Source organism: Rhinatrema bivittatum, chromosome 8 (assembly GCF_901001135.1).
Source record: "Rhinatrema bivittatum chromosome 8, aRhiBiv1.1, whole genome shotgun sequence".
Lineage (NCBI taxonomy): Eukaryota > Metazoa > Chordata > Amphibia > Gymnophiona > Rhinatrematidae > Rhinatrema > Rhinatrema bivittatum.
In genome coordinates, this window is record NC_042622.1 from 119,287,513 (window position 1) to 119,299,147 (window position 11,635).

The window sequence follows — 11,635 nt, forward strand, 5'->3', positions numbered from 1 at the left end:
ACTTTGTATCCTCGGGAAGTTTCAGAGTATAGGTACTCATTGAAAATTGCTGCAAAGGCCACAGGTAAAAAGTATTGGTGGATTTTGTCCCAATGCGGACACTCTGAAAATTGCCCCCTCATTAATAGCTTGACAAAGGATCGTTTACTGATATAAACTTTCCTGAGAAAGGGACCTTAGTAGTCCACAAAGCTTACAAGTTTGTATCTTTGAACAATCAGTCAGTAGCCTAACAAAAGTAATGCCTCTGCCCTCCCACTTGGTTAGTTCTCTTTGAACTAATTTCATTCTTGCAGAGCCAACATGCTGTTTCTTCCTATACCAGCCCAATTAGAAATGGATCAAATCATGTCATATTAATCATAATCTTCCCTTTGAACCCCAACCCAAGCAATCAGTGGTATGGCAGGAATAGTGAACAACAGGATGCCCGTTCCACACGGTACTATTGAAACAGATAGATAAAGCAGGGAGCCCATTACAGAAAGTACCAAGGAACTGGCGCCCCTCCTTCTCTGCCACAGAGCAGTGGCACAGGGTTCTACTTTTTACAGTTTTACTATAAAGAAAAAATCAGCTAGTTGGCATGATTGTATTGATTTTGAACCAACCACTTGTACTTGTAACCTCGATTGGCCACACTGTTGGAAACAGGATATTGGGCTTCATGGACCCTCGGTCTGACCCAGTAAGGCAACTTCATAACCATCTTGTAGCCAATTACTTCAATTAGCTTTCTGCTGAAATGGATTTGCTGGTGTGAGATTCTGATAGCTGCTTTGCTCTTGATTTAAAAAAAAAAACCAAAACAACCCACTTACTATCGGGCCGAGACAGTAAAGTCCGTGGGAGAGTGCGCGAATGCCCGCTGTCCCAGCGCACGCACAGGCCACTTTCCTGTGCGTGCGATTCACTATTCAAATTAGGCCCGGCGGTAAAAGCAGGCAAAAGGAGGCGCTAGGGACACTAGCGCATCCCTAGCGCCTCCTTTTGGACCGGAACAGCGGCTGTCAGCGGGTTTGACAGCCGACGCTCAATTTTGCCGGCGTCGGTTCTCGAGCCCGTTGACAGCCACAGGCTTGGAAACTGCTTTTCTGTGCACTTTCCCAGTGCCCGAAGAAATTAGTGCCTACCCAAATGTAGGCACTAATTTCTGAAAGCAAAATGTGTGGCTTGGCTGCACATTTTGTTTTCTGAATCGCGCGGGAAAACCTAATAGGGCCATCAACATGCATTTGCATGTTGCGAGCGCTATTAGGTTCGGGGGGTTGGACGCGTGTTTTCGGCCCCTTACTGAATAAGGGGTAACGCTAGCGCGTCGAAAATGCCCGTCCAATAGAGGGTTAACAGTGTGCCCCGTCGGAGTACACTGTACTGTATCGGCCCGATACGATAGGAAAAATGTATTTTAGCCATAGGTCAAGTTAATACTATTTGGAGTCTTTGATGCATTTATTGTTTATCTGATGATGATAAAAACAGGCACCATACTGCCATAAAGACAGGTCATGCCAACCTCCTCTGAATGTCTGATATTGATTAGCTATCATGCTGTACTAAGAAACACTTCTTTCTTCATCTACAAAGCCTCCTATTCTGTGAGCCACTAAGACAGGAAAAGGTTGGGTATTTTTAAAGTAAAGGAACCTGCCAGGAAAGCTTCAGGACAGGGTCGACTGGGTCGACTGGTGCCATGAAACAGTAACCAACTGGGTCCTCAAACTTTGGTGGCTGAAGATAGTCAAGGTACTCGCCCTACAAATTATGAAATAAACTTGCTGTTTGTTGCACGTAATCAGTGAAAACAATCCACAACCTGTCTGAGCCCGTACCAATCTGTGGAGACACAAACACAGTACAGATGTTTATTTTACTCTAAATTAATTGCATGCAATAATGTAAAAAGTGAATAACTGGATTCCATAATGCCTGTATTATTTTGCCTGATGCACTCGTAAGTTTCTCTTTTCTTGTAGTTTTGTATGTGTGTGTCTTTAGCGAGGTGCGGTCTGCTGTAAAATGTAATACAGTAATTCAGAGGCTGGAAATCTATATCTAGCTGAGTACAAACAGTACCTGAGATAACTGCAGAGTCCTTCTGCACAGAACTCCCTGCCCTGTCTGAGTGCACTTATTGTTATTCCCTTATATTCCATAAGGAGCAGGGGATTTACTACTTTGATCATCCCAGTCTTCAAACAGGGCTTGTTTTCTGGTTATCCGGGGTACAAAAACCAGCTTAATTTCCATAATTTGGTTATCCAGAAAACTAGACCTGTTTGCAGGTCTTGGGGCTAGAGTACTACACTCCTGATGTATGGCACTCATTGACCTTATCATCATCATTATAACAATGGTTTTGATGCATTGTGAGAGAGATCTGAGGGCCAAAGGCTGAGTTCAGCAGTGTTCCATGCACAACTTGATCTGCAGGCTCCTAATTCTGTCCTAAGAGGAAGAATTTATATTGTCTTCATAAATTCCTTGGATTATTCGGATTTCGGACATGCACCATCATGATCAACATGGGCTTGACATCACAAAATAAAACTGTAGCTTTCGCCCATCAGCCTATAAAGCTGTTTTATAATTGGCATTATTGAATATTATAAAATGTTTTGGGCTGAACAACAGATGATCAAAAAGATGTACAATTTGAACCTTCAAGGGGTTTGCACAGAAGCCTTTCTTACAAGCCAGCAGTCAGTGCCTTATTCTAAATAGATTACCATTCCCAAGCCATGCCATATGGTAAGGGTAACCCCTCAGCTGTGGCTTTACAAGCTGGGTCTCTTGAATGTAACGAGTAGTGGGGGTGGGAGATGCACACTGATTGGATCAAATGGATGCTGTTTCTATGGATGGATGTCAAACATATTAAATATTAACTTTAAACTTAGCAAGGTTAAGTTTTGCAGATTTTCAAGGTTGGTGGGCAGAAAGGATAAATGGGGTCAAATCTGTTAGGTTTTTTCTACCTCGATGTTTAAGTTTCAGATGAAAAGTTATTAAGGGGGGGTTGAGTATTCTGCTGGTGGTAAACAAAGACTCTGTACCATTCCACTTGTAGATAGTGACGCATTTTGGCACCTCTCAGCCCTGTCGGTGCTGCGCTGCCCTGCCCGCCAGCCCCCAAATCTTAGATCCAATCCCTTAACAACCCCTCCCGGCAGATCTCAGATTCCATTCATGCCCTCCCTCACCTCCAGTTTCATTCTCTTCCCTCTATTCCTGACCTCAGATACAAACCCTGAAACAGAGCTCCTCACCTCATCATCTAGAAAGACTTCGGATTTCATTCTCTGCCTCCTTTCCCTACCTCTGATTCCATTCTCTATCCTGCCCCCTCGTCTCAGGTCTGATCCCTATTTCCCACACCCCAACACCTCAGATGCCATTATTCTTCCTTCTTATCTGCTTCCTATTCCATTCTCCCCCATCTTAGATCCAATCCCTTAACCCCCCAATGCAGATCAGATTCCATTCTCCAAACTCCCCCGCCCTTCAGTTTTATCCCTCTCTTCCATCTCTAACCTCCTATTTCATTTTTTTCTACTCCAGCCCCAATAGCAGGGGAGCCAAGCAGCAGTGTCTCTTCATCCCCAGGGCCCACATGGAGAGGAGGAGGGAGCACTCACTTCTCAGTATCCATTCTCGGGCCATGTTATTATTATTATTATTATTATTATTAAAAAATGTATTACCAACACATTCTACAATTCACGGCAGGGAACAAAAAAGACATCCATAAATTAAAATCAGACATCAGAATGATCAAAACTGTACTGGTCCAGTATAACAAAAGATTATAAAAAAAAGATTTTACCGAGTGCAGAACTTAAACTTCATACGCCTGCCTGACAAAGGTGTGCCTTAAATTGCTTCTTGAACTGAGGGTGAGACTCAATAATGAAACTGGAAGCGAGTTCCAAAACACTGGTCCAGCAAAAGAAAAAGCTTTTCCTAAACACCAGCTTTGGGGATGGAATGCAGGGCCTCTTCCATCCTATACCTTAATGGGGGGGGGGGGGGGGGGGAGGGGCAGGGGGGATCTTCTATGGCCCCAGCAATGCTTCCATCAGAGAGGTCCAATTCATCATTGCTGTGCCACGGGAGGGGGGGGGGGGGGTGACAATGGTTATTATTTGGCCACAGTGTGGGGGGGGGGGGGGGTGCACAAGAAAGGCAACAGCAGCTTCTCTTTTCTCTTCTTCCCCACCCTCGAGGGGAGTAGCAGGATGGATTAAACTGGAGAGAGAGCAAAACTTGTCATTTGCGTACTGTGGCGGTTGTCCCCCAGATTTTTGCAGGCTTAGGCAAGGCCTGGTGTGCCTGTGCATAAATCCAGGCCTGCTTTTAGAATTGGGAACTGGATACACACAGTGCAAATGATTACTGAACCAGTCAATGTTGAGGCAGTCAATGCTGGTAGCTAGCCAACATTTCATTTACCACAAATGGAAGCCAACTCTGCTTCCATGTCTCAAGCTATATTACATTACGCTTGTCATGGGGGCAGTCAGATCATATCAGTGGCTCTGAGCTGAATGCAAAATGACAGGGAACATCTGCCCAGCCTGACCTGGGGAGTTCCGTAAAACATGACTAGAATTGAGGAATGCAAAGTATTTAAGCACTGAACCACACATTCTGATCCAGATTCTTCTGCCACTCATCAGGATCAAAGGAAGGAGAACTTACACTGCCTAATATGTTCTTCACTTAAGACTTACCTTGCATGACAAAAATATTGTATTGATACTTTATTAAGAGAGGTCTATTTTTTCTTACCCTTGTTGCCACTGGATGCTGCTTCTTGTTAAGACTTCAAGTCGGGAAAACTTTGGTTGCAATTCTTATTGTTCTTTTAATCTTTTTTAAAAAAAAATATTCTCCTAATTATAATGAAGAGATGAAGAGGTAATGACAGTCAGATGCTATTCTGTTTGCTCAAGTTACTTGACTTAACTGTACCATCAAGAAGGCAGCAGGCCAAATGTCCATCAAGCCAAGCTTGTGCTATCTTTTAACCCCCTAAAGCCATCATTTGGTAATTGCGATGATGAGAAGGAAAGAGAAAAAAAGATCATGCAAGAGGAATCCAAGCCCTATATATTACTCTGCCATTATTAGGTACAGATGATAAATATATATTGTATAATGTTTGCCGCTGGCTATTCTGATCTTCCTCTGCCCTACTTCTCTAACTAAGAGATATAACATTAAGAACAGGTAGAGGAACTGAATCAGTGAAATATTTGAGTGATGAGTTATGGAGAAAAGGCTTTTTTTTGTTGCTTATTAAGGATCTTCTTGATGATTTTTTTTTTTTGTAGGAGCCAGGGTTACAATCTGCTTTGGGCCTCTATCCTGTGAAATATTGGACGTGTGCAAAAAATTACACACAGGATAAATTTCTACAGGTCGGAACCAAATATTTCCCAAGTTGGCCTGACTCTCTTTTCTGTTGTCATTTTTACAACATGATTTAAAAAAAATATTGAGGGTGAATATCTCCAAATATTTGGTTATGAGTATAGGTTGAGGGCCTGGATTTTTCTGTGAGCTAGCCCTTCATGCTAACAGAAACTGAAAAGAAAATTCTACTCATAAAGTATTATTCGGTTCACTACCTGCATTCTTTTTAATTTGCTTGAGCTAACATCATAAGCCATTTATACTCACCTACTGCACTTTCTTCCCCAGGATTTTTTAATTTTTAAAATTATATGTAACTCTTTCCTTTTTATTGGCATGAGCTAAATATTATTAAGTATGCAGATACAACATTCAGTATTTCCCTGCCCCAGACGGCTAACAATCTGAAAGAGCTATTTACTAAGCAGTGGTATTTTTTCCAGAGGGGAATATCATAAACGTTAGTGTTTTCTGCTTCAAAATGTTTAGAAATATGACTAAGAAGGTAAACACTTGAAAACTGAGCAATTTTTGTAGGATATTCTAGTTTGCCATGGATGTCTCGCTTCAGGCTGAACACAGTCAGCCTCATGTGAAAGAGGCAAAATGGCTGGTGCTATTTTGAACTTGGCAGCGCCAGGCCTGGAATCCTACGGGGCATTCTGGGCCCCATTAGAGAGGGTTGGGGGGGTTGACATTGGGAATTATTTTCTTCAACATGGGGGAGGGACTTAGGAAAGGGGCATGGCCTACTTGTGGGGTTGTTAGTTTAAAATCATTTTTTTTCCCACTAAGGCCACCTCAGCGGGTGGCGGGGGTCAGCCAGGGATTCTCTCAAGACCCCAAGGGGTTTTTCTGTTTCTGGTGGGGGACACTTTTTGGGCTGATCTACCCCTTAAAAAAGATGGCCCTAGGAGCATTGGGATACATCTTATTGTTCTGATGCTCCTCGGGAAAATTAGCTGGAATTGTAGTTAACTTTGGATTAAATAACATGGCTTGTATATTTTGAGGAAAGCTGTGTTATTTGATTTACATGTTTTTGCTTAATAAGGAGCTGATTGTCATGCAATTGTATGCTAATTGGCTCATTACCATACTCACAGTGCCGGGGGGGGGGGGGGGGCAGAGGGAATAATGTATGGTATTTGAAATACCACGTGTTAAGGCATTTACCATGCAAAAAACGTCTAATGCAGCTTAGTGAATGACCCCTAAATCTGTACCTGGGAAAGGGTGAACTGACAAGCTCATTGAGCTACTCCTCTGTGTCCTTCACACATCTATGTCAAGGACAGTCTGAGTGAATATAATATAGCCACCTTTAGAGTTCCTTTCAAGTGGGTCACTAGTTGATATCATAAAAGTACTCGGTCAGTCTGACTTTGTCTTCTGTCCAAATGCTACTTCAGTATCTGAGAAACAGGTAGCAAAAGTGGAAGTTAAACGTTCCCCATTTGATATAATTGAAAATTAATTGCTAGATCCCCAGGGCACCCTCTATAGAACAGTTTAAACTTGAAAAACTATTAAGATCTCCTTAATCTTAGTTTTCTGAATGAAAATCAATGAAATGCTGAAATAAAACTGACCTGCAAAGTACTGAGCTTAAGTAGCCAGGACTTTCTACATACAACAAAAATATTGAGTTTAATTACGGATTTAACTATAATAAAAGTCTACAAGATTCAATAAACTTTGCTTCAGCTGATTTATGAACTGGAGCACTCTCTACAAGCTCTTCAGCTTCTGCTGACCTGGATTTCTAAGAGGGCAGTCCCCAGGAGTCACCCAACAAGACATTCAGGGATTAGGCTGCTGCTATTCTCAGCAAGCTACAGAATCCAACATAAAACACTTGCACATGTGGGTAATGCATCGCTGTCCTCTAGAGGGCAGCAATGATCTTAAAACAGTGTGGAGTTCATCCACAAAACTGGATGGGAAGACTAAACAAAATTCCATAAGTAATCGTTGTCTTTTTAAGATTTGTTAAGTGTGCACCAAACAGACATGCAAAACTGAGTCCCTGTCTCTGCCAATTATAACCACTGGAAAAGGTTCTGACAGAAGAATTTAAAATAGGAGGATGAGTGTAAGGTGGCTAAGCATTTACTGAAAAGTGTATGAATTATCACTACATTGGTTACTGTCCATTCATTTCTGCTGGCAAGCACTTGGTCTCACATGCAGCAGAAAGGCTAAACACCATAACAACACAGCATTGTTTGTTAGGCCAGAAGAAAGGATCGAAATCCATTAAAATTCAATCTACTTCAAATTAACCAGTTCTGAGCAAATGTTTCTCTGTGATGATCCAAAGAAACTTCAATTAATAATATTTCACAGAAAAAAAAATTCCTTCTAACCCCCCAGAAACCATCAATGCTGCTGTCAGGGGCAGTAGGGATCAAACCCATATCCCACCTGTTTAAGATCAGGGGATCCTGCAGTGGAGCTCAGCAGGCATCTTGTAGGAACTCTTAAGCAAAGCCGAGTTAGGAAGCCCCACATCCAGAGGATCCCTTGAGGACCAAAACTGGGTGTGTCCCACATTGGGAGCTCGATATAAGAAGGCCAATATTAAAAAAAAGCTGAGCTCCTAATTTTAGGCTTTTAAGTTAGAAGCTGAATTTAGTGACCTAATTTATCAGCTAAAAATTCACCTAAAATTTAGGCTGTTATTCATTTTTTTAGATTTAGGATCCTAAATTAGGTGCTTGGTGCTGAAAATCAGTACTAAACTCCTTTGTTTCCCCCACCTACCCCCTCACCTGTAGCCATCCTCTAAATGTAAATGCTTAATGAAACTAGGGGCCTAAATTTAGGCACTCAGCCATTGTAAATTTTCAAAAGGGTCAAGTTGGGATCCTAACTCCATAAGTTAGGAGCCTAAACCCTTTGAAAATTGACCTAGGGGCTCTAGCCTGACACAGTTTTGCTGGTCCAACAGTCTATGTAGAGTTTGTTCTAAGAAACCACGTTCCATCTGGCCTGGTTCCTGGTTTATTCCTGGTTCCTGATCCATTCCTAGCTCCTGCTTCCTCTCTAGTAAGTCCTAGTACCCAAAGGCCCAAACTTGTTCCAGTCTGCCTGATCTCTTTGAGATACTCCCCCTACCAGGTGCATTACTCCTCCCTGCTCTTGGCAAAGCAAGATGCTGCACTAGTGAAGGATAAAAAATGTTGCTTCATTACAGGGAGGGAGGGGTGTTTCTAGCCAAATTTTGTTTTGTTGTGGTGGTGGGCGGGGGGGGGGGGGGGCTTGCTTTTTTTCTTGTTTTTGTTTTGGGAAATAATGTGTGCTATTCAGAAATATCGTGCACTGTTTCCTGAAAAGAAACAAATGAAAAAACTGAATTTCAGCAGGATTGTTTTGTTTGCAAACAAAATGAAAGCAAGTTGTCCTGTTACATTTTTTCATTTCATTTGCAAATGAATGCAAATCTCTAGAAATTATGACAATTCACAATGGTACCTGAGCAGGAATGGTTATTTGAATAATCAAAAAGAAAGGACTATGCATTATGAAGCATAAATAAATGTGTGTATGGAACAGAGTGAGTTTTACACTTTAGAATAAAGGGCACAATATGCATTGATCAATCATGGAACATGGTTTATACAATGAAACCATAACTATAATTTAAACTGGTAATACTATGCACCATGTTTACTGGGAACTTATCTATTCTTGTCAAAACTGTACCAGATATTTCACAGCATACTGCACTACTACATTGACAAGCAGGACTCATCTATATTGATTATTTATAACAATGGTTAGCACTACCATATATGTTTATTTCTCAATCACACAACCTAATGTACACATATTTACTCTACACCCCTCCTGAGAGCATACAGGGAATGCCAAATGAAATGATGCACGTGATGGCTGTGTTTCTGGGTCTGTACGTTACAGAAATTTTCTAAATAAATAATAAATACATATGCAATGAGATCCTTTGGTCAGAATTCTGCTGGGTAGGCATGGGTGAGAATGAGTCCTTGTGTATAGTGCTGTGACAGAAGTATGAACTGAAGATCATATAACATCTCTAGAATTTACATGATTCATTTTCCCTTTGCATTAAAGTTTCATGAAATTCTACCACTGTCCGGCAGAGAGGTAGGGGACAGGGGAGGCTCTATAATGAAGCAGGTTGAGGCGGTCTCTTCAGGAGGCAAAATTTTGAGGCAGCAGCACGTGCTCCCCCCAAAATACCCCTGCAGCAGCCACTTCATTTCACTGCCTGACAAGAGTCCTTAGGAAGGAAATGAGGTGCGATTTATGGGCATGCCAGTGGGGTTCCCACCTCCTACCGGGAGAAAGAGCGCGCCCCACAGCAGCAGCGCTCAGCGCCAATGTGGAGGCCAGGCCCCGCCAGCAAAAGAAGAGAGTCAGGTGACTCCAAAGAAGAGCCACTGACTGGGAGGCAGGCCCCGCCAGCAAAAGAAGAGAGTCAGGTGACTCCAAAGAAGAGCCACTGACTGGGAGGCAGGCCCCACCAGCAAAAGAAATGCATCTGGGCCACTCCAAAGAAGAGCTGGCAAAGGGGAGACCAGGCGCCTCCATTGAAAGAAGTTTCGGACCCAACCCAGAGAAGAACCTCTGGCGGGGTGAGAGGCCAGGCCCCGCCAACTAAAGAAAAGTGACAGGCCAGCCCCAGAGATGAACCACTGGCAGGGTGAGAGGCCAGGCCCCGCCAGCTAAAGAAAAGTGACAGGCCAGCCCCAGAGATGAACCACTGGCAGGAAGGCCAGACTCCATCCAGTGAAAGAAGTCCCACTTAAGGAGAAAGGGAGGGGACCGGATGAAAGAGAAAGGAAAGAAGCAAGGTGAAGGGAGGAAATGAGAAGGATGAGAGAATGTTGGAGTGAATGAGGAAGGGAAACGAAGGCAGAAGGGATGGAATATGAGACCTAAATGAAGGGAGGGGAAAGAATGAGAGGGAAAGGTGGGAAGGGAGTGAATGTGAGGGAGGGAATATGAGGGGTGAGTGGAGGGAGAGAACATAAAAAAGGTCCATACACCCGCAGGGCTTTCTCCTTCCCCCAACAGCAGGAAGAGGAAGAACATTGGTTGTGTGAGAGGCTGTGAGTGGGAGGGGAAGGAAAGGGAAAGGGTGTGGGTGAGTAGGGAAGGGGGCAAACAGTAGCAGTGGTGGGAGAGATGGCGAGGCCTGGTGGGGTCATCACAGCCAAAGTAAAAAAGGAGGGAGAGAAAGAGAGGGTTGGTAGCTGAAGAAATAATGCCCATCCAGCTGGCAATGAAAGAAAGGAAGTTGGGAGAGAGACCCGGGTGTGAGTGTGTGTATGAATGAGGTGGCATGTGTGTGTGTGTGTGTGTAAGAGAGAGGGAAGAAGTATGTGAGAGCGTGCCCACACGTGTGAGTAGGAGAGAGAGGGTGGTAGTGCATGAGGGAGAGCATGTATGTGAGTAGGAAGGAGTGCATAAGAGAGAGAGAGCATGAGAGGGAGGGAGTACGTGAGAGAGAGAGCATGCATGTGAATAAGAGAGGAAGAGAGGGAGAGCATGAGAGAGAGCATGCTTGTAAGAATGAGAGATAAGGAGTGTATGTGAGAGAGAGAACATATGTGAGAGCAAGAGAGAGCATGTCCGTGTTAATATGAGAGAGAGGAAATAGTTTGTGGGTCCCTCTACCCCCCACAAGTCCATGATAATTTCAGAGTGACTGGAAACCAAAAGTTCCCAGGTATGGAGAGTGAAGAATATTTTAAATCTTTATTAGTTTTAATTATTGGGTGTTATTTGATGGGTCTGCAGTTTTGACATATTTTACATTTTTAAAATTTTTAAAAATGTTTAATTATTAGATGTTCTGTTTGTTGATTGTTTTAAAAATATTTATTCTTTTTATTAATATGGTTTTACTGTTATGATTGTTTTATATTTCTTGATTTTATTGTTTAATGTTTTGTGAGGAATGGTAATGGTTCAGTTTTTCCATTGTTGCACTACATAGAGATTCTCTCTTGTTTAGGTTTCCTGTTCAGTTTTTGTCTGCAGATTTCTATTTATGCTTCATGGTCTCTTTTTTTTATTCTGTATTTGGTGAAGATCTGTTTGCATTCTAATGTGACTGAGGTGAAGTATTCTGCTAGTATAGGGATCTATAGCAGCTTGGCTCGCTCTGTTTCCTAATCGCAGGTGTATTAATGTTTAAGGCACTGGTGTAACATTTGCAGTGTTG